Source organism: Trachypithecus francoisi, unplaced genomic scaffold, assembly GCF_009764315.1.
Source record: "Trachypithecus francoisi isolate TF-2019V2 unplaced genomic scaffold, Tfra_2.0 Lachesis_group4, whole genome shotgun sequence".
Classification (NCBI taxonomy): domain Eukaryota; kingdom Metazoa; phylum Chordata; class Mammalia; order Primates; family Cercopithecidae; genus Trachypithecus; species Trachypithecus francoisi.
The window spans coordinates 77,040,079-77,065,129 of NW_022681469.1; positions in this window are offsets into that span (position 1 = coordinate 77,040,079).

Genomic DNA, 25,051 nt, shown 5'->3' on the forward strand with positions numbered 1-25,051 from the left:
CTTTTGAGTTCTGAAAAAAAATCTTTGTTTTTATCTACCCAAGCTTGTGAAGATGTTCTCTGGCATTATCCTAGAGAAGCTTTGAGAGGGGTTTCATATTTTGAACTATAATCCATTGTCAGTATATTTTTGTGAGTGGAGCAAGATAGATATTGAGGTTCATTTTCTTCCTTTTGAATATCAAGTTGTTATATGACTATTTGTTAAAAATATTTTCCTCATAGTTTGTTTGACAAAACTCAATTGACTGCTATGTGTGGGTCTATTTCTAGACTCTTTGTTCTGTTCCATTTATCTAATTGCCTATTCTAGTATATATCAACTTCTCTTATTATCACTCTCCTGAGGAGCCTTTCAAGACATTTTTATTCCTAATTGCTCCCTCCTCCATTAACTTTTTTTTTTTTTTTGAGATGGAGTCTCGCTCTGTTGCCCAGGCTGGAGTGCAGTGGCTGGATCTCAGCTCACTGCAAGCTCCACCTCCCGGGTTTACACCATTCTCCTGCCTCAGCCTCCTGAGTAGCTGGGACTACAGGCAACTGCCACCTCGCCCGGCTAGTTTTTTGTATTTTTTAGTAGAGACGGGGTTTCACGGTATTAGCCAGGATGGTCTCGATCTCCTGACCTCGTGATCTGCCCATCTCGGCCTCCCAAAGTGCTGGGATTGCAGGCTTGAGCCACCGCGCCCGGCCTCCTCCATTAACTTTTTTCCCAGTGTTTTTTATTGTGGTAAAATACACATAACATAAAATTTATTATCTTACCCATAATTAAATACATTAATATTGTATAACCTATAATACCATCATTACCACCCATCTCCAGAACTATTTTCATCCTGCAAAACTAAAACTCTATATCCATTAAACAGTAACTACTCATTTTCCCCTCTCACTATCCCCCAGAAACCACCATCCTAATTTCTGCCTCTATGATTTTGACTACTCCAAGTACCTCATACAAGTGGAATCACATAGTGATAGTCTTTTTGTGACTGGCTTATTTCACTTAGCACAATGCCCTTGAGTTTTACCCATGTTGTAGCATATTTCTTTCCTTTCTCAGTTGGGACTATATTCCATTGTATGTTTATACTACATTTTGCTTATCCATCATCTGTTGCTTCCACATTTTAGCTACTCTGAATAATGCTGCTATGCATACGCATGTACAAGTATCTCTTCAAGACTCCATTTTCAATTCTTTTGAGTATATACAAAGATGCTGAATTGCTATATCTATTTTTTAATATTTTTTATTCTTTCAGAGACTCAGTCTATGTTGCCCAGGCTGGAGTGCAGTGACTAATCACAGGCGTGATCACAGAGCACTACAGCCTGAAACTCCTGGCCTCAAGCTATCCTCTCACCTCAGATTCCCGAGTATTTTGGGACTACAGGTACATACGACCGCACTTAGCTGGTAATTCTATTTTTATTTTTTTGAGGAGCTGCTAGCCACTATATTGTTTTCCACAGTGGCTGTACCATTTTACATTCCCATCAATAATGCACCATGATTCCAATTTCTCCACATGCTTGCTTACACCTGTTATTTTCTGTTTGTTTTTTAAATCATAGCCATCCTAATGGATGCGAGATGATATCTCATTGTAGTTTTGATTTGCATTTCCCTTATGATTAGTGATGCTGAGTATCTTTTCATGTGATTTTGGCTCATTTCTATATCCTCTTTGGAGAAACATCTATTTATGTACTTTGTCCATTTTTTAATCGAGTTGCTTATTTTTTATTGTTGAGATTTAATACTCTCTGTGTTTTGGCTGTTTGTCTTTTATCAGGTACATAATTTGAAAATATTTTCTTCCATCCTGTAGGTTGTTCTTTTAGTTAATTGTTAATGTCTTTGATGTACAAATTTTTTAAGTTTTCATGAAGTCCAATTTGTCTATTTTTACTTCTGTGCCTGTGCCTTTGGTGTCACATCCAAGAAATCGTTGCCACATTCAGTGTTACAAAATTTTGTCATACGTTTTTGTCTAAGAGTTTTAGAGTTTTAGATCTTATATTTAGATCTTATATTTAGGTCACAGATCCATTTTGAGTTAATTTTTGTGTGTGATGTTACATAAGGACCCAGTTTCATTCTTTTGCATGTGGATATTCAGTTTTCCCAGCAACACTTGTTGATATGACTGTCTTTTCCCAATTACTCCATGAATTTTGATATTAGAGATATATCTATTTTATGTGATATATATATATATCTTCATACATGCTTCATACATGAAAAGAATAAGAGTTTTCCCCTCCAAGAACCAGTTTCCATCCTCTTGGGAGTGCTATCACTTCTTTTGAGAACACATAATCTATTCTCACGCTAATACCACATTGTAGCTTTATAGTACATTTTGAAATGAAGTAGAGGAAGTCCTCCACCTTTGTTCTTTTTCAACATTTTATTTATTAACCTATTTTTTTTTTGCTTTTACAATAAGTTTTAGAATCAGTTTGTCAATTTAAAAAAAAAAAGTGAGGTGAAGTTTTACTACTGCCCACAATGGAGTAACAGGGGCTAGACTTCCTAAAGCACATGGAAATATGGGCACAATACATTTTTTTTCAGGCACTGGACAACAGTCAGTGCAGATCCGTGGTCCCCAAGAGAAGGAAAATAAACTGGTCACCTCAACTGACTGCTTTGAGGCCCATTCTAAATTGCAGAGAAGGAGGAAAGATGTCAGAAAGAGCACAGCAGCCTTGCTGAGAAGACAGAGATGAGAGTTCACGGAATCTGAGGTGGTAGGATGTTACAGGGAAGAATTTCAGAAAAGAGGCAGTTAAATAGAAAAAAGAGTGTCAGGAATTTCCATAGGGTTCCCTTTGGGGTTTTGAGGAATACTAAGACCTACATCCATAGAGAAAGAACTCTTCATGCTCAAGAAAAAAAACCAACTGATCAAGATCCATGAGCTAAACTACTCAGAATTCACACAGCACTTGGTATTATTTGAGTTCCCAGCAGCCAAACGGGAGATTCCTCATTGGTTGATCAGGACATTCACTAGAGATCACAGAAGGATCACATTTCTTGAAGCAGGGCTAAACCATTCCTTCATTAATGGCTATTCTAGATATACTCTAACCCTTAAAAACCAGTCTCATAAGAATTACACTAAAATGCAAATAACACCTCTCAGATCTAATTCAACACTCTTTGAAGAAAGACAACAAAATCCAGCATTAAGCAACATAACATCCACAATAATGGACAAGTAAACAGAAGTTCCTAGACAAGCCAAAATCAAAAGATAGTGTAGTTTACACTCTTTACTAAATGTATGCTATATTTTAATAAAAAAGTAAAAAGAAAAAAAGAGGAAAGACAGCAATTTTAGCAAAAAAAAAATTGCCAAAACAAGCATGGGATAATACAATGCTTATCAAACCTGCAGAATTACCTGTGAGGCTGATCTTGTTAAAACACATATTACTGGGCCCAACCCTTAGAGTTCCTGATTGCTAGGTCAGTTAAAGGGAGGCTCAGAATGCGGATTTCTGACAAGTTCCCAGCTGCTGCTGCTGCTGCTGCTGCTCCAGAGATCGCATTTGAGAACCACTGGGACAGTGTTTGGTTTTAGACTCTAGAATCAGTTAGACCTACTTAGCCATTTACTAACTTCACTATCTTAGTTGCATTTCTTAACCTTTCAAAATCTCAATTCTTGTTTCATTTGGTATTGTTTTTGGTAAAATAGGTATAATAATAGTACTTACCTCATATGATTGATGTGAGGATTAAATGATATAATGTGCCCAGTATTGGCACATAATATGAAATAAAATTTAGCCACTTTATTATTATTATCATTACATATATTGCCAGTTATTGTTATTATCACTGAGAACAAACTAATATCCCATATATTTATTTTTTGGCCCTAAATTAGCTGGTATTGTTGTAGTACATGTGAAAAAAAGCTTTTCTAATTCAAGACCTTTTTTTCTTTTGTTTATACAACTGTCTTCCAGAATGTTCCTTTGGGGCTAAAATTTTCCATGCTTGGTTTAAGCCAAAAGATGATTTTTTTTCAAGGCAAATGAACAAAATCATTTAAAGCCTGTTCAGTTATGGGAAAAGAAAAAAAGAATATTTTTCATTGCCTTAGAAAAAGAACCTCACGGAAATATCTAAAAAATAATGTAAACATAAAGTAAGTTCAGCTTGGGCATAATAATGATTCTCAAAGAGAAAATTTAAATTGGAAAAATTAGAAAAGCAGAGGTTTTCTTGAGTGTAGGGTTTTATTATGATATTAGTTAAATATAAGCTTCTTAAGGGAAAAATTAGTGCTGATATAACTTACTATAGATGACAAATAGAAAATCTCACACCACAACATTGCATTGAGAAACAATTGAGATACTAGTAGGAAAGCAGCTACCCAAGAAGAAATCTTTCTCTGAACAAATGTATCTAGTTACCAGCTCAATAGCACTTCATTCAGTCAACCCTGAAAGGAGATTTTCATATGAATTTTAGATATAGATTAGCCAACCCTTTGAAAAATAGACCTAGGCTATACCATCAATCACATTTTTACTCTGATGCCATAACTGGGTCTACAAATCGTGTGGCAGATATATCACTAGTCCATTGATTTCCTCCCTATGTAGGTCGATATCAACTTGGCCTGGTAACTTACTTTGGCCATTGAAATATGGATGAGAATGATGTGGGCCATTTGTGAGCATAAGGTTTAAGAGTCACCATGTGGCACAGCCCTCTCTCTTTTCCCTCTTCCATAAGACTATGTAATGTCCCAGATGGGGATCATTCCTTCATTTGGGTCTCAGAAGGAAGCCAATAGGGTTTAGAGTCATAGGCAGCCAGTGACAGGTGTTTTGTTTATTTGCTTTTGATAGCACTGAGATTTTAGAGTTGTTTGTTATTGCAGCATAACTTAAGCTAAGCCTCCCCAGCCCCCTGCCCAACATACACACAGAGACAGATAGATAAATAGACAGATAGATAGATAGATAGATAGATAGATAGATAGATAGATAGGCTGTCTGCTAAATGAGGCTTATGTTGGCCACTCCTAGAGGTACATGTTACACACACACACACACACACACACACACAAACACACACACACACACAAAGGCTTCTTTTCTCCTCAATGGCAGCCTCAACTGAGAAGATGAAAGGCAGGGCAAGGTAAAGGAGAGGGTGTTGCTGGTAGGTGGAAGAGGCTAGAACTCTGAGTCTACCTTCAAATTAACCTTTTTGGGCCACTTTTGAGAACCTATGGTCCATTCAAATTTTACTAGCTAAGCCCTGTAAGCAATTGAATGACCATATCTATCTTTATACAACCAATCAGCCTAGCACAGCACTGAATCATACACACTTAATTAATTATGCCTGGACAAATGAATGATTGGTAATGGCACTGACCATAGAAAATAGAGGCAATTCTCTCCCTGAGCAATGTTGAATCTGAGAAATTAATATCATGCATACATTCCTAGAGAATGCATTCTGAGACTTTTTGGTTAGGGAACAAAAAAACAGGATGAGAAAGAGAAAGGTAGGGAAGGATAAGGAAAACTGGATGGTATCCTCAGAGCAATTTGGTTTAATTAAATGTCTTTGAAAAAAAGAAATGATAGAAGACAACAAACCATAACAGCTAATAGCTCCTTAAGGACAGTTTCATAAAGTGTCAGGATTGTTTGGGAACTTTCCCCATAATAATGCATGTCACCATGGTTTGAAGAGGCTGAAGATAATCTGAAGCTCACAAAAAACGAAGAAAGAAAACAAAAAGAGATCTGGAGATATTAGGTCATATGTAGTTTTCTTAGGTCACAATTTCCAAAAATTCGATGTCTGTAGAATCCAATAAGTAAAGAATATTAACTCTTTCAAAGTAAAACTGTTTATTAGCAGTATTTTACAGAAAGTTAGAATTTGAGTATTTTTATTAAATATCTTTTTTTGGACTTCACCTTTAAAAATTATATTTTAAATAACCATGGTTTGGGCTCATTAAGCAGCATAAGCTATTTTTGAATAACTCTGGGTTCAGGAAAACCCAAGCTGTCTTTTCCTAAGCACGTTTTTCTCTCATTTAAAAAACCATTTGTGTTTTAAGAGAAATTTAACCCATGTGTTTTTTATTTATTTAAATTTAAACAATAAAAATGGTGTCTTCTCAAGTTAATTGACGTTGAAGAAGCTCTTTGAGCCTTTTAAAGAGACTTTTAGTTTACAAACAAGAAGCAATGATTTGCCAAGTGTAAATGAATTTCCACACCAAGAGGCGAGCATTGGTTTGTAACTGCAAATCCCTGATTTCAATTCCCTTCTGTATCTAGCAGAGATAGATCGTTTTTGTTCTAGATTCCCCAAACATTAGCTGCCTTTATGATGAATAAATGTATTAAGGTTGTAAAAATAAGACAAATTGGGATGATTGTTAAAATTGTTCAACAAATCATTGACGGTACAAAAGTTCTTATAAATAAATGGAAAGGATTGTAATTCATCTGTCAGACATTTATTGAGTTTCTATTATGGGTAAGGCAAAATGCTAAGATGAAAAAGCCATGGTTCCTCATCCCAAGACTACAAACAACCTAAGAAGTTTGCCTTCTTCGTTCATTAAAATCAAGAGAGTCTAGAAAGTTCAATTGGATGGCATTTCTGTGGAAAGAGAACTGAGGTATGGTTTGGGGAATTTTCAGATATGAGAGCAACGTTCTTAAAAATTATATTAAGAATAAAAAGTGTCAGAATTTATCAGGCAGATGGTGTTTCTTTTTATCTCTCCCATCTCTGTCTCTCCCCAGGGTTAAAAAAGTCGCTTAGCTGACTGACTGTGATGGTTAATTTTAGATGTCAACTTGATTGGATTAAGGGATACCCAGATAGCTGATAAAGTGTTATTTCTGAGTATTTCCAGAAGATTGGCATTTGAATCTGTGGGCTGAGTAAGATGTAAGCAGGCATGGTCCAGTGTGGGCAAGCATTGTCCAATTGGCTAAGGGCCCACATACAGCAAAAAGGTAGAGGAAAGGTGAATTTGCTTTCTCTCTCTCTCTCTCTCTTTGTCTCTCTCTTGATTTCTTCTTTAGTTGGGACACCCTTCTCTGCCCTTGGATGTTAGAACTCTAGGTTTTCTGGCCTTTGAACTCCCGGACTTGCTCGAGTAGGCCCCTAGGGTTCTCAGGCCTTCTGCCTTGGGCAGACAGTGATATGGTTTCGCTCTGTGTCCCCAACCAAATCTCATGTTGAATTCCAGTTCCCAATGCTGGGGGAGGGACCTGGTGGAAGGTGACTGGATCATAGGGGTGGATTTCCCCTTCGCTGTGCTCATGATAGTGAGTGAGTTCTCTTGAGACATGGTTATTTGAAAGTGTGTAGCCCTTCCCCCTTTGCTTCTCTTGTTCCACCATGGGAAGATGTGCTTGCTTCCCCTTCGCCTTCTGCCATAAGTTTCCTGAGACCTCCCAGCCATGCTTCCTGTACAGCCTGCAGAACTGTGAGTCAATTAAACCTCTTTTCTTCATAAATTACTCAGTCTCAGGTAGTTCTTTATAGCAGTGTGAGAACAGACTAATACAGAAAATTATGCAATGGGATTCCCTCGGTCTGAGACCTTTAAACTTAGATTGAGCCATGCTACCAGCTTCCCTGGTTCTCCAGCTTGCTGATGGCCTATTGTGGGACTTTTCAGCCTCCATAATGATGTGAGCCAATTCCCATAATAAATCTCCTCTCATCTCTATATTTATCTCTCTCTATATCCTATTAGTTCTGTCTCTTTGGAGTACCCTGACTAACACACTGACCAAATCACAATATTCTATAAGATGTTATATACTGAAGCTTAACAGATACTTATATTAAATCTGCAGGTATATTCTCTAAAATTGGAGTTGACTTGCTTGTCAGACATTCAGGCTCCTCACCTCTCTCTAGTCTGGTTCTCAGTAGCTTCTTTTTCTGTCCTATAAATACAAACTGTATCCAATATATGGATATTTTAGGGAGTAATGAGGATAGCACTTGAACTTTGCCTCAGTCTCTGAAAATTTGCTCTGGACAGAAACTTATTTATTTTACTGCCTCTCTCCTCTTAGAGAGATAAGAATAAATACGGGTTAAGTGGAGGAGGGAACAGAAGTTTTGCTCAATAATTATCCTATGACTTCTTTCTTCAAAGAACAGAAGGACAAATGGTCAATTGATGGTATAAGTGACCTCTCTCTACATCCCCACCAGGAGGACATATAATACATATAATTTTAAAAGTGCATTTACCTTCATGTCAGAAAAAGGATTGAGCTTTATCATTCAAAAACAAGTATTTATTGAATATCTACTATGTGCCAGGCACTGTTCTAGGTGCTCATGATGCACCAATTAACAAAATAGATAAAAAACCAAACTCAACCTTAGTGAAGCTCACATTCCAGTAGAGTGTTACCTCCAGCATGAATGAAACTATCGGATTCTTCCCTCAGGTGATGTTTCACTCAGAGGAAGATAAAGTTGGAGAGACACAGAGAACATGATGTGGACTAGTGGCGTCTCTGATCAGGGAGAGTGGTTTGGTAGATAAAGGGTGAATGACAGAGATCAATTCAACTGCTTTACAGTTTTGTTTGGGATAAAACCATTTACTTCATTTAAAAAAGTGGAAAAAATATATTTAAAAAGTAGAAAGCATAAAAGTAGACAAATTTAATGAATAAGGTGATTTTCTTTCCCTCCAACAAATCTGTTTCTGTTTTTCATGTGTTCATGTACTCTACCATCCCATCGGTCAGTCTGCACATCATGCTTATAGTTTTACAGTATGGCACTTCCCAGATAAGAATCCCATCCTTTCTTTTCCTCTCACATGATTTCAAGGGCTGTCTGGCAGTCAGACTGTTGAACTGAATTCAAGGATGCTTTCAGATTAGTGCCATGAAACAGGCAATTCACCTTATCTCCATAAGGCACATTACTGTCCCCCAGTGAATGACATCTGACAGAAACAGTAAAGAGTAACTTATCTAGAATCTAGCAAGTATTTCTTTTCCCAGGATGGTCTGAGAAAGGGATGTTAAAAGGAAAGCATGGCACATACGTCTTGCGTAACCACAATGAGTACATTGTAAGTCAGCCCACGCCAACCATTGTGGCTGGAAAACCTATACTATGGCACCTGTCCTTGAAGAACTGAAAAGAGTGAAACTCCATTTCAACTGAAATCGAATAGAAAGTCCAATTCGCTGGATGTTTCAAAGACAGAGCCCTCTGTAGGTTTATTCATGGGAAAGATGCAGCCCCTGAAACTATGCGTGAGATCAGAGTACACTTCTGTTGGGAGACCTTGTTGCTGAGTCTGGTGGGACCACGGAACCAGAGGTACTACCAGGCATTCACTGTGGGGAAAAATAGGGTCCCAAGTTTTCCATTCAGTTATGGAGGTGGCCTCTCAGAAATGCCTGTAAACGTGCTATAGCAGGAAGAGCTTGCATACAATGATGAACTAGTCGGTTAAAGACACTGTTGGCTGCTATTTTCTGCTGGAAACAGATTGAAATCTCAGTGTAAGTAAATAATCTCATTCTGAGGCAGAGAAAGACTTTCCTAGTCCTCAGTGTGAGGCTTGTTTTAGAGTTTCACATGGAGTTATAAGGTGGGTATAACTGGGAATCAGTTCCAGATTTCCACAGGATTCTGTATACTGAAAATTGCAACATCAATGGACAATAAATTAGTTCACAGCTACTCTGGCGTTGATGCATGGGAAATGTCATCACAATGGTTGCCTCCCAATTTATAAACCAGTAGGAATTTTTTTTTCTTGGAAAATTGGACACATATGTGGCTATGATTAGCCTCATGTTTATTTTTCATTTCTAAAAAAGTATGAGTAAATGTCTACTACATTCACTGCCCTATGTGCCAGCATCAGTGGAGAATGGGTTTGGGCAGGGTTAATACTGTTTTTAAAAGATGATTAGTAAAAATATTTATCGGGTAAAAATTTAAAACTGAAACTTGTCCTGAAGTTGAATATCCAACCTAAAATGAAACCCACCATGACTTCATTGTGGTTAGAGGTGCTAATCAAAGATTAAGTGGATTTACTTTACTGGGGATCCCCAGTTACCACCAAAGCACCTGTAATCTGTGGATTGTGGCCCTTTCCTGTAATGCAATTCATTTAGTTCTTTCACATTTTTCCCCTTCAACCTCAACAGATTCCTGTGGCTTTTGTGTTCTTTTTTCATCATTCTGATTGAATAATTATTCCCATCCCATCTTGCTCATCTCCTTCTGCATCATATCTTTTGTTGCAGATTTAAACTTGTATGCACTCCCTCTTGTCTCTTCCCTAGTAAGTCCGCCCAGGAATGGTTCTGCATGTGAATAGAAGGTGTTGACTATTCAATACGTTTTGCATGTACTGTCAGCGGCTTTATTACTGCTTCTTTCCAGGTCTTTGCCACTAAGAAGCATGAAGATGTTCATTTCAATAACTAGGCTCCTGTCATGTCACAATGCAATGGATGCCTGGGATCTGTGTGGATGCTTTGAGTCATAATGAAGGTCGTGTCTAACTTGTGTCAGCAGCAAAGTGGCAAAGAATACAGAAATACCCTCGTCAGAGGGTACAGAAAAAGCATCCTCAGAGTGGAAGGAATCATTTTCCCAGAAACACCAGGCTTACTAATTTCTAGTGCCCAGTGGCTCATAATCACAGTGAATGAACATAAAGTTTAAGATAGTGTAGATGTCATTCAAAGAATGCTGAAGAGCCAAGATACAACAAACTGAACTAATCTCTGAAGCCATTATAGTATCCTCTTCTCTGCTAGCTGTCCATCAATATAAATATGGCTGCTCTGGACCTATCTCAGTTTTGGATCATATGAAAATTATTGAAATATATAACCATTCAAAAGAGAGAGTTGAACATTATGACAAGAAAGGATATTCCTGCTATCTTGTTAAAGGTAAATATACCATGTATTTACCATTTTGTTACACATATGCCAGACACAAACAGGGAACAAAGAATAAAATTCTATACATCAAAATATTAGCTGGGGATATCTCTGAGTGCTAAGATTACAGAAGTATGATACTTTTCCTTATGGTCATCTTTATTTCCACAGTGAATGGAAACAATGACTGTCATAGATTCTAAATTACACCACAAGCATTTCAACTTCATATATAAAGGGCCCCCAAGGGGAAGGGATCTATATTAGAAACAAACAAAACAGAAAGTCCATGTTACCGTTATATGATTTCAAAAAGAGTAGCTTAGATATTTTCATAATGATTCAGTGGTTCTAAAGCTGAAAACAAGTTCTGATAGATTCCAAATTAGTTTAGTTTTCACGGAGACTTTCAGTGTTCCCATTCACTGTTCCAGTGTATGTTTTGCTGATGTCTAACACTATTTTCAGTTGGTTTGGGAGGAGAAAACGAAGATTTTGAAAGGCAGTGTCATCACATTTTATAATCATATTTGGAAAATAGCAAGATTTATTGTGCCCTTCTTTTAATATATGTGTAGACACCTTTCTTTGGGTATATTAAAAGAATATTTTCTGCTTCTTTTATGGCTTTTTGCAAGTCAAGTTGGATCTTTTTTTTTTTTTTCTATTTAGTGTTTTTTGATCACCCTCCAAAACCCTTATGACAGCTGAGTTTAAGTGGTTGCTTCAGGCTACAGAAGTCAAAGATGAAATTGAATTATGCTTCCAGGCTTGGCATACAGAATCAAGAAAAATTTCATTCATTATGATTAATCAATCCAGAAACACAGTGGTAGTATTATGATTATATTGTGTCTGGAACTTGGCATACTTTCAACTGACATTTCAACAGTAAAGAAGAAAAAGGAATGGTGATTCTATGCCTTAGTATATCACTCCATAATAGACAGGCTGGGAAAAAAGAAAAGAAAAAGGCAAACAGGAGACTAAGGAAGAAAAGATGTTGTATATTTTGTGGGGGTGGGAGCTGGGGATGGGGAGTGGAGGTGGAGGAGAATTGAGATTCCTCTCACTATTTATTTTCTCCTGAAGAAATCCCATGCTTTGGGATGATGAATGGCTTGCAAGATAGAGTTACCCTCAACACCATTTATTTCTGTGCTTCAATTCATAATATATGGTGTTACAGTGACAATTACTCAAATTGATAGTGACATACACCAGAGAATACGAATACACTTCTGAAATGCCTCTTAAGGAGGAATTGCTAATGTCATCAAAGCATTGTCTGCTTGTGCCCTTTTATATGGACTCCTTTCCTTTGTTGTGATAAACTTTGAAAGTGGATTACTTGGGGCTTACTATTTAGCAGGCAGGTAATTAACCTAAGGGACCAGTACTGGCTTCTCAACGATGAGGGTGATGGAGCAAGAGACAAGGGGAAAGAGGAGAAGGAGAATTAAGAGTGAATTGCTTAGCCACTGCTGCAGTAGCACCAAACAACAATCACAAGCTCTCAGCAGCATACAATAAGAAGCATGCATTTATCACGCATCTATGGGTTAGCTCTATGGATCTCTGGGAGGCTCCTCACACATATGTATGATATGAAGTCTAGCTAGAGGTCAGTTACCCTGGGCTGACTGGGATTTACTGGGCTTTGCCTCAAGATGCAGGTCTGCAGGTCAGCCAGGAGGTTCTGTTCCCCATCTTCCTCAGACCAGGCAGCTACCTGGGGTATGTTCTTCTTAGGGCAAATGCAGAGGTGCAAGAGGGCAAACTCCACTTCACAAGCTCCTCAGGTGCTCATCCCTCCTACTTTCCCCTCGGAGTTAGTAGGAAAGAGAACCATGACACCCTAGTGAGAGCGTGCATGATATTACTAGCAAAAAGAACTGAGCAGTCACTCCATCATGACGGGGAGAGAGAAGAAGGGAGAATAGAGTGAGAAAGACAGGCAAGAGACTGAGACACCCAGAGACGAACAATCCCCTTCAGTTATTCCCCAACTCACAGCCAAGTAAATGAGAAATTGATATTGGTAATGGTTTCAACCCTTCAAGATGTGGTTGTTTCTGCAGCTGGGGGCTTCGTTATAATTTATTTGGGAAGATTCTTGCCGTTGACACGGTAACTCTACAGTGCACATTTCGTAGTGGGTCGCAGTCCCATCATTGGCAGCAACTTTCTTTTCAGTATATTGGCATGAAGTTTTTTTTTTTTTTAATTTCCTGAGCAGTGTGGGAGAAAATTTCTTTTCTGGGGGCCTGTGAATTTCCATGTGTCATTAATTTTGAATCATGCTGTCACTGTGACAGCTCAGGGGCCTTACAGATGCGAACATGAGATAAGGCAGGTAGGTGTAAGTCAGGTTGCTCTCTGAAATGTACTGTGCATAAGTGCTATATATGGATGAGAACCCAAAATATACCTCCTATATAACAAAGCCAGTTAAAGACAAAGAGCACTTTAACCATTATGGCATGTATAGGAACATTTCCAGAAGAGTGGCCTCTATATCTGGTTCTATACCTATTTGTGTGACTTCATGCAAAGGAAACCCTTTATGCTACTTGAGGGATCTCATTTTCTATATCTGCAAAATGAAATATTTCAAACATGTAGCAAAACTTACCTATATAACTAAAAGATCAACACTAAAATATTTAAGTCACAATTTTGACTTTTACATTTACATTTTCAATGTAAACCCTCAATGTGTTTTACAAAAGTTTTGTGATATAAGAATCTGTTTCAACAGGTATATGACTTTGAGGCAATGTCACTTATCAGACTGGCTCACTGGAAGAGACAACTGGTATATTTTGCCTGCCCAGCACTCACTCACTCTTCCTTCCTTCCTTCCTTCCTTCCTTCCTTCCTTCCTTCCTTTCTTTCCTTTTTCTTCCTTCCTTTCTTTCTTTCTTTCTTGTTTTTTTTCTTCTTTGTTTTCTTTTTCTTTCTTTCCTCTTTCTTTTCTTTTTTTCTTTCTTCACTTCTTTCTTTCTTTTGTCTTTCCTTCTTTCTCTTTTTGTACATTAGCTACTTCTGGACTGTAGGAGATTCTGAGGAAATTGTCAACTGGGAGTCTACCTTCCCGCCACTATCACCACCACTGAAGTGATCATTTGACCCTGAGGCAATGAGATTCTTCCTCCTAGAAATTTGTATCTTAAGTGGTGACCACCCAGGGATGGAATCCTGTGAACAAACATGAAGCAGTTAGAGCTGAGCCACACAATGGTAGAGAATGAGAGAGAGAGACAGACAGACAGACAGAGAGAGAGAGACAGTTCTTAGGTTCCATTACCTAAGTTCTCAGACCCACCTTGCTTTCCACCTTTTCTATGACTTGAATGTTCTCTCTTTGGCTATGTAACTGCTCTCTCTTTCCAATAAATTGCTATTTTTTTTTCGGCATCTCTCTCTGTTGCCAGGCTGGAGTGCAGTGGCGCAATCTCAGCTCACTGCAACCTCCACCTCCTGGGTTCCAGCAGTTCTCCTGCCTCAGCCTCCTGAGCAGCCAGGACTACTGGCACGGGCCACCATGCCCAGCTAATTTTTGTATTTTTAGTAGAGACAGGGTTTCACCATGTTGGCCAGAATAGTCTCAATCTCTTGACCTTGTGATCTGCCTGCCTCAGCCTTCCAAAGTGCTGGGATTACAGGCGTGAGCCACCGCGCCCAGCCAATAAATTGCTTTTTTGCTTATGTCGAACATGGTAAATGTCAGTTGCTTGCAAGCAAAAAAAACAAAAACAAAAACAAAACAAAAAAACATGTTGGATAATGTGGGTGGGCTATGGGCAACTTGGGCAACTTGGAAGCCAACATCCTCATTTCTCATATTTCCTGGCACCTAGGGTTCTAGATGCAAATTAAGTTCCATCAATTCAACACATCAGTATAAGATTTAGAAGCCTGAAGTGAGGCGAGGCCATTTTCCTGTCCCTTTTTGGCTGTGTCTGCTGATAAACGTGGCTGTGAAAACCTGAGATTTCTCTGCAGCAATGTCCCAGTGTCCACACTAAGCCTTCCTTGGTGATTAGTAAAAGCACTTGTGGCAGGCTTTACTCATTAAGATTACTTGATTTGATTCCTAATCCCTGCATTTTACCTCCTTTGGTACCCAGAAGCAGTGGCAGCAGAGAGGTGTCAGGTTCTTCACCCAGGCATAGCTCTCCTAGTGCCTCAGTGGTGGTAGCTGGTAGATGGGTTCTGTATCATTTGGCAATCACTTTTAGAGACCCAGACTACAGCCTGATCATTTAACACATCTAATGATTTCATAAGTATTCATTCTCTGTATTAAATTCTTCCTGCTAATGGCCCAGCGCAGTGGCTCATTCCTACAACCCCAGAACTTTGGGAGGCCAAGGCAGTGGATCACTTGAGGGCAAGAGTTTGAGACCAGCCTGGCCAACATGGTGAAACCCCATCTCTACTAAAAATATAAAAATTAGCCAGGTGTGGTGCACACCTGTAATCCTAGCTACTTGGGAGGCTGAGGCAGGAGAATTGCTTGAATCTGGGAGGTGGAGATTGCCGTGAGCTGAGATCATGCCACTGCACTCCAGCCTGGGCCACAGAGCGAAACTCTGCCTCAAAGAAAACAAAAGTTTTAAAAAAAATTTTTTTTCCTGCTAATAATACCTAAAGTGGTCTCTTTTTTGCACTGAATCCTGACTAATATAGAACTATAACTGGCCGGGCGCGGTGGCTCAAGCCTGTAATCCCAGCACTTTGGGAGGCCGAGATGGGCGGATCACGAGGTCAGGAGATCGAGACCATCCTGGCTAACACAGTGAAACCCCGTCTCTACTAAAAAATACAAAAAACTAGCCGGGCATGGTGGCGGGCGCCTGTAGTCCCAGCTACTCGGGAGGCTGAGGCAGGAGAATGGCGTAAACCCGGGAGGCGGAGCTTGCAGTGAGCTGAGGTCCGGCCACTGCACTCCAGCCTGGGCGACACAGCAAGACTCCGTCTCAAAAAAAAAAAAAAAAAAAAAAAAAAAGAACTATAACTGATACAAATTTATAAATGATCTAGAAAAGGATATATGAGATGGTTAGAAATATGCAAATAAAAGCAATATAGTACAAGAGTGGTCAAATAATTTTGTGCTTGAATTTCTTCTGTATCATCAACAACAGATATATTGCTGGTAGTCAAGACTACAGGAGCTATAAAATTTGTAAGACATAGATAAGTGATGGGTTACAAAACAATTTGAATTTTACAAAGTAGTTGATGAAATTTTCTTGTATTTTTGTCTGCTATTAAATAGTTACAGCAGACAGTTTTCTTGACATTGAAAAGCTGATTCTAAAATACGTTTGCAAGAAAAATGAATTAGGAATAGCCAAGTATGACAGAAGAGATAGTAGAACCAGATGAGGGGACATACTTTACTAGATGTCGATTTATTCTAAAGTAATGATAAATAAGGTACAATGATATTAGCACATTTAGGAAACCAACAGAAAAGAATGGAGCGCCCAAGAAGAGACTCACACAATACGGAAATTTTGTATATAGCAAGTCTGGCAATAAGGATCAGAGGGGAAAGAGTGAACAAATTACTTCAATATGCTGAGAAAACTAGTTATCCTTCTAGGGGGAAAAAAGCCCTACTTTATTCACACACACATATACACACCATTCTAAATGGTTTAGTGATTTGGCCATCAATGGCAAAATTTCAAAATTTTAATACCTTGAGAAGACAAAACAGTAAAATATCTTTAAGGTTTCTGGGCAGGGCTGGGTAGGAAATTCTTTAAAAAGACAAAAAAATAAAAAAGCACCATTGACTTTGACTGTAGTTGGTTCCTGAAATACTCAGAGGTCTAGTCAGATAAAAAGGTCAGGTGTCTCAGAGATCCGCCCTTCCAGGTACTCCACATGGGGCAGCAGAGTCACATCTGAATGACTGGGATATACTGGAACATAGTTAAGGACTAAGATACGGTGTGTAGACCAGGCCTGTATGTGTGGGTGGCCAGGTAAGTGCCTCAGAAAAAAGACCTGCTACCATTCCTAAAGAAGGCAGAAGGGTAGGAAGCATGAAACTCAACAGACTGTCATTATTTCAGATCTCACTGTCACTTAGTTCTATGTCCCATCGGATAATACTCAGCAATAGGGCGTTATTGCTGAGCTTATTATAAATTCTGTTTGATAAAAACTTTTGTAGAGCACAGGGCAGCTCTAGTTTTCATGCCTGTGGACATTTAAAACACCAAAATAACTATTGATTTTTTAAATCCCCAGGAATTAATTGTATTTTAATGTAATATAAGATGTCTTAAAGTAAAGTGGATTGGCAAAAGGCTCTATTGACGTTTTAAGGGCCTAGGAAAGAAACTGATGGGAAAAAAAATGTTTCCTTGGAAAGGACTGTTACATGTTACAAGGTGTAAGACACAGAGGTGGAGAAGTAAAGATGGGCAAAGTCTCAGCTAGAATTCATAGACCGGAATAGCGAAAAAACAAGTGTTTGAAATGCAAATCAGTTTCTCACTTTTTATACTGTAGGAAAAGAAATTATCTTAATAAACTAGAGGTCTATCATAATAACAGTTTGAAAACAGAATGATTCATGTTTTTTAAAAAAGTGTTTCTTAAAACTTTGTAAAGAAAACCACTTATAGGCTAATATTCTTGAAAGGGGACAGGTATTTTGCTTTTTATTTTAACCTATTTTGAAAGTTGGGGGACAATTTTCTCTCTCAAGTATTTCTTGACATAGTGGATAAAAATTCAAATAAAGGCAAATAATATCTGTTTTTCAATACGAATATTTATAGCCACTTTATTCACAAATTCAAAAAACTGGAAACAACTCAAATGTCCATCAATGGTTAAATAAATGGTGGCATATTCACAAAAGGAACTCTACTCATATCAGGGAAGTCACATGTGGAACGACATAGATGAGCCTCAAACACAGTATCCTGAGTGAAAGAAGTCAGATGGAAAGATTCGTACACTGTGTGATTCCATTTATAGGACAATGTGAAAAAGGCTAACCTGGAACCACAAAACGGACCAGTCAAATGCAACACTATACCTAGGAATAGGAAGGAATGCGTATTGTTGTATGTAAATCGTTCCTCAATAAACCTGATACCTAAAAACTTCTGGCAGATTGGCTTTTCTATAGAGAGAGACAACAAAAGAGAGAGAGAGAGAGAGAGAGAACATTCAAGAGAAGAGAAGGAAAAGAAAACAGACTGATATCATGGAAAAGGGAGAGAGATTTTTGTTAAGATTCTTCGTAAAGCAATGTAATTTCTAGTTGATTATAATAGAAGGATGGTGCTTAACTGCCCAAAGTTGCCAGATACATGTCAAGGATATATTAGAGAAACAAGAGTGTCCATAAACTTGGAGAACTTCCCCCAAATAAGGGTAGATAAAATATATTTAAAATAAAAGTTATCTCACTGGAGAGTAACAAAAAAATGATGCCTATTGAATTTATGTACGACACAGCTCTGTTATGAACACCTCTAGGCCAGAAGACTTGTGTTATCTGCACAGCTAAGAATAAAACAGGTGTATTCAGGACATTGCTCCCTTCCCTGCACCACCCCAGGGAAAAATCTCTTTAACAGAGGCATCTAATAACCTTAGCCCAACTATGTAAAAGTATATAGTCTTTAAAGTTAGTAGACCTGAAGTCCAATAATTAGCATTGAAGCCTTGGGTAAATCTCCCAGCTTTCTTATATTTTTATTTTCTTGCTTGTAAAATTAGGGTATTGTATAAAATGATACAAATTGTATAAAGAAGCCTGGCAAAACAAAACTGAAAATCCAGACAGGCAGAAAGGCAGGCATTAAGCACCAGGAAAGTTACAAACCTTGAATATAACAGGAGTCCAGGAAGGACAAATTAAGAAGAATATGACCGAGCGTCACTCTTAAGAGTGACTACATATCTATCTGATAACTACAAGCCTACAATGCTCTAGAAAGCTAAAGTGACAGATGGCACCTAAGACAAAAAATACATTCACTAAAGTCAAGTTGGTGGAGATTAAGCCTCTTGAGCAAGGTAAAATTCCAGTTTGAAGAAATGGGGCCTAATAATAAGGCTGCTTCTGCTGAAAGAATGGATGTGCTACGCGTGGAGTCAATCCTCCTTAAAGCACAGAGCTCCTTCCAGCACTCCTGTCTCAAGTCTACATTGTCTACATCGGTGTTTGAGATTAGGAGAGCCTGGTCCAAGTGAGGGGGTCAAGGGACTCTGTAAGAATGTGAGAGTAGCTGGGGAACCATCAACCTAAAGAGTGCCGTGGTTTTTAAGACATAAAGACTCCCACTGAAAGTAATCAATGGAAGAATGAAGATTTCATTAGCACTTCTGTAGAACCAGAAAACATTGTCCTAGACAGGCTTTATGGCAGTGAGCCCTGAAACCTCCCTGCAAATCATTTGGGAATTCGTGTTTGTCAACAGAAAATTAAGATGCCTTTAATGGTAGTTGCTTAAATGCCATTTCTTATTTTAACCACAGCCTCCCTTCTTGGGGACAAATTTTCAAATTTGTCATTATTATCCTCTCTTAGAAATGGCTCAAGGCTTTTGCTGTATGAAACATAAACCAGAACACAACAATCAGCTTCTGAATAGGATGCTAGTATCGTATATGGGGAAGCAGCATATAAACCACAAAGGGAAGAGTATAGTGGCAGATTTGTCAGGTCTCCAATAAAAGACAATGTCTAAATTCCTGCACTAGATCTGCTTTTAGAATATTTTATGTTTTCCCAATTGGACCTAGGGTTTTCTGGAATGATGAACAGTAATATCCTAAACAACGAAGTCTTAATCGGTACCACTTTGAAATTTGTACCTGAAAATTAATCAGTTGGTCCTATTCAGAATAAGAACATAATTTTGTGATGATATTGCTCATTTTACACATGGAAAAATCCCAAAACCATTGGGGTCATATTAGGCCATTTGTGTTTTTAAATTGTTTATTTACATTCCAGCTCTCTAGACTTGGTTTATATGTTGTTGCTTTCCGTGTAAGTTAATCTCTACATCTCTCTTCCTAGTTTTTAATAGAGTATAGTGTGTTTAAAACAACATTGGATTATGTCTCATGTTTGCCACATACTTGCAGAAAGCCACTGAGTCAGTCATGTAAACTTTCTGAGACCCTATTCAATCTGTAAGTAAGGATAATCACACCTACTTCACCATATTGTCATGAGGAGTGACCTCAGGGAACCTCTGTGCAAGACCTGGCACTCAGCAAATGTTAGCTTCCTTTCCTGGTCTACAGCTGGCCCCACCTGACCTAACCACATTTCCTACCTCTAAACTTACAACTTTCACTCAACAAGGCACGTCTGCTGAAAGTTCCTGCCATGCTAATTCTCACTTTCTGCCTTTAGTTATGTTATTGTGGCTCCATATCTTTGTCTAGACTTACTGAAATTTACTTTCAATTTCTACAAATATTTGTTACTTGCCTCCTATGCAGAAGATAAAAAGTTGAAAAAAATAATCAATCCCTTTCCCCATGAGTCCTTCATTATCTTAGAAAAACAATTTATTGATGCTGCGTGTTTTATTTTTCACTCAAAGTAGTTTTTATGAAGTACCCTATGTCTTTATACGTGGTGAAATTCAGGCTACAGTTAGGCTTTTGCTTGTATTTTCTGGATAATGAAATGAGATTATGGAGTTAATACTTTAAGTAATATAGTATACAATGATTTTTAAACATGATACTGTAATTTTCCATCTATGCTATTTAAAAGTCATATTGAGGCCGGGTGCAGTGGTTCACACCTGTAATCTCAGTACTTTGGGAGGCCGAGGCAGGTGGATCACAAGGTCAGGAGTTCAAAACCATCCTGGTCAAGATGATGAAACCCCAACTCTACTAAAACTACAAAAATTAGTCAAGCACAGTGGCAGGTGCCTGTAATCCCAGCTACTTGGAAGGCTGAGGCAGGAGAATTGCTTGAACCAGAGTGGCTGAGGTTGCAGTGAGCTGAGATCACACCACTACACTCCAGCTTGGGCGACAGAGTGAGACTCCATCTCAAAATAAGATAAACTAAAATAAAAGTCATATTGAGACAAAAATAAACAGCATTTAAAAACATTTCCAACAGATTGTGACTGGGTAATTGATTAATTAGGAGTTAAACAAAGACTTAGTGGTAACATGATGTAACTAGAACATTCTTAAGAGGTAAGTTGCATTTATCAATCACATGAAAACTGTGTGTTTAAGTACTAGAATATATGTCAATTCATGTGATTCTTTGCCTTCAGTCAATGGAAAGTAAATCTGGTTTAACTATGTTTGAATACATGATGCCAGCCTTGTTCACATAGTTTATATTTGAATTCAAAGCTACTACCTTAATTTATTAGTTCTGGGCAGAAGCTTATCCTGTACTCTTCTAGAACATTCTCCTTGTATACCATTAATTTCCCTGTCTCATAGACTGAACCTTATTTTTAATATTCACTAAGAAAACTTTATTTCTGGGAAAGTATAATGGAAGCTAAGATGTACTTTGTGGCAACTTTTAGTGTGGCCTGGTGTGGTAGGGAATTTTTGTTGATTTTTTTAGGTAAGAGAGACATACTTTCCTTGTGCGAGAAGGTTCCTTGGAAATGATGATCTTAGGCCCTTCAAGTTGCCCCTGTATCTGAGAACCTGCTGAGCATGATTACAGATCACGAGTTGGGCTTGGGTTTTCCCAAGCTGGCTGCAGAGACAACTTGTCTAGGCGCCCAGTGAACAGCCACAGCCCACAGAGAATGTGTGTTTACCCAGACCTTTTCCATGGTTTACTTCTGAAAATTGGTTCAACCACATGGGAATCTAGTTAGACTCTTGGAATTATAATCTTTGACTGGTACATGACCCAAGCATTTTTTATAGAATTTGAAAAATCAGATTGGAGCTTAGAAAATGAGGAAAGAACAGTAAGAGTCCAAATCCAAACCTCTTTGAGGTCCACCTAAAATCTACCTTTTCAAGCATGAGTTCCCACCACCAAACTGTTCATCTTTCCTGGATGTAACAGCATGAGCAGAATTGTAGTGACATAGTGAAAGATAACTTTCAGTGCTCGTGCAGCTCACTGGGGGGGTAAAAGTATGTGAAAACTTTCCTTATGTATGACCTCCTATTAAACTGAACATATTCCATGTAGATGCTTAGGAGGATAGATATTTGTAGCATAGAGTTGATTTTGTAGCATACACCTGTAGTATCTCATCCATGAACCAAGATTAGTGCTATGGTTGATAGATTGAAGTGTGGGTTGATAAATAAATGCTATCTTTAGGAATCTACTATTATACCTAGATTTCTCAGTGTAAGAGGGAATAATTAAGACTGATGCTTTATTTGAAAATGCATTATATTTCTCATTAAGCATAAACCATAGTAACTAACAACAACAACAAAAAAGCTTATCCATAGTAGAAAGCTGGCAAAAAAAAAAAAAAAAAATTGCTAAGCAATGAAGAACTTGCCTTTTCTAGTTCTCGTGTTCAGTAGCTGAAAGCAGATCATTGCCATAAAGAAGTATTTACCAATTTTAAAAGGTCTTGGCCCATCATAGCTAGTGTTAGATTTGGAATATAGCTTTTGTTGCCAAGGTGACAAACACTTATAAATATAACACATCTTCTAATGTGCTTTTAACTTGGTATTTTTATGGCTTTTAAATCAGATACCATTAGCAAATATATTAGGTAATTTAGTTGAAAGACCATTTTCCTCTAACACTTTTTGTTACATTTCCCCAGGTATTTCAGTAAATGTCTGTTGTGACATTCTACTCCTGCTAGGCTTCCAACGTAAGGGGATACATAAAGTACATCTAGTAAAGATTAACATATATTACCTGGCCTTTTTTTGTATTGATCACTGAAAAATGTATAAAAGAGAGTTAAATTTGTAGTCTCCTTGAAGAGCAACCATTGTTCCTATTGTTATTTTGGGGTCTACACCTCCTCCCTACAAATAATAGTCTGGCTTTAAGATTCAATGCATACAGAAAAGGGTTTTGGGTACAGCATAATAACCATATATTAACACTTCCAAAAACCTCCACACCTAAATGCTTTCCCATATATAAAGAAGGCTATGAGGAAAATAATTACAATAGACTACCTGGAGCCCTAGTATTTCCACAAGTTTAAGTTTATTGTTCCAAACAATAGACCCAACATCCCAGGCAGGGAAAGAATTAGCTCTAAATATATTCACTGGATTCTTAAAAGATGGTTTGTAAGGTGGACATATTTGTCACAGCAAAGATAAAATGAGGTAAGACATATTTAAAGTCCAAATATGCACTTCTTGTTACTTCAGCAGAAATTCTTCTTGGAAGACTATCCAAAAATTCATTCATTCTTTTTTCTTTCATTCATTCAAGCAACAGACATTTAAGAAGCGTCAACCATGTTGCAAGCACTGGAGACAGAAAGATGAGTGAATCCCAGCCCTCAAGAAGAGTATAATCTCAGGAAAAAGGCAGGCAAATCAATGAAGTATTACAAGACACTGATAAATGCTAAGGCAAAAACTATACACGAGGAAGGTGTCAGAGAAGAGTCCCTAAAGAGGAACAACTCTTTGCAAATTGCTTTTACAGAATCAAGATGGAAAAGAATATATATTTTATTTAAACAGCAAAACTCTTGCAAGTTAGCGTTTTACATAATAAATCTAGAATTGCTGTTTCCTTACTGTGTGATCTTGAAAGCCTCTCTGTGCTTCAGTCACTCCTCCTGTGTAATGTAGATAATCTTCCTTGCCACCTGCATGGCTCATAGAAGACTGTTTATAGGGATAATGGGATGCGGGTGGTGTAGCTATTTAATTTATTTGGAAAAGAAAGATGCTATGTAAACACACAGCATCCTTATTATTCCAAGCGGTAGTACTTTGGATAATTACCGTATAATGCTCCACCTTTGTGTGTGTGTGGTTTGTTTCTTTATAGAAAGGCAAGTGCTAATGTTAAGTTTCTCTAATAACTTTGGAAGCAATTTTAATCCAGCAGACAAAACAGAATAATCTTTAGAGTAAGTTAAATCCCTTTGTATTTGAGTAGATTTTGTTATTTACCAAGGTCTTAGGCAATTTCACCACAATTATGAAAAGTGGTGCCCAGCAAACCCAACTCTTCAGCAAATATCTGAAAGACACTATTGCGGACAGCCTAGCAACTTCTTCCCTACAGATACAACTCAATCGTGCATGTACGGGCGCACGTATGTGTATGTGCCTGTGTGTGTGTGTGCGCGCGCGTGCACACACGCCTGAGCCTGGGGCTTGCCAGAAAGAGCTGGGAACGAGCTGAAACTGGCTAGCATACCTGAGGCAGCTGTTACACCGTGGCGCCTGGATTCTTCTCTCAGACTCCAGACTGGCTCCCCTCCTCCTCCACCTCCTTTTCACAGTCTCTAACTCTAACTGCCTTTCTTCTTCCTCCCTGCAACTTGGTCAGAGATTCCCATGGCCTGAGACTCTGGCCTTGTCCTGCCGCCAAACATTCTGGGACTGGCTGGCTGGGGAAAGAACCCACACTGGTGGGAACATGAAGTCTCAGAAAACAAAACAAAACAAAACAAAGACCCCAATAACTCTTATCTGTTTCATCTTTCCTTCCTCCCATTCATTCTCATTCTCTCTCTCTCTCTTTCTCTTTCTCATTTTGATTTTTGTGCTGGAGATTAGCCAGGAATTGCCATGGCAACCAGGGAAAGTGACAGTTCAAGGCAGATCTGCTCTTGGGTCCTGAAATTTGCTTTATCAACAAGACAGTGTCTATCAACTTGACCTGGGGCTTGCCAAGGCAGTCCAGCCATTCACAAATAAAAGAGGCAGCCTGTTTAAGGAGCCCATACGAATCCCTCCTTTTCCCGCAGAAGTATGCTGCTCCAGGAGATGCCAAAAGAGCAGGGAGGTTAATAGTAAATAGAAGAGTCTTTTTAAAAACATTAGACAACAAGAAACTTTACTTTTTCAGTTCAGTCTGGCCTCTCATAGTTTGAGGTAGTTTTCCATAGGCTGTC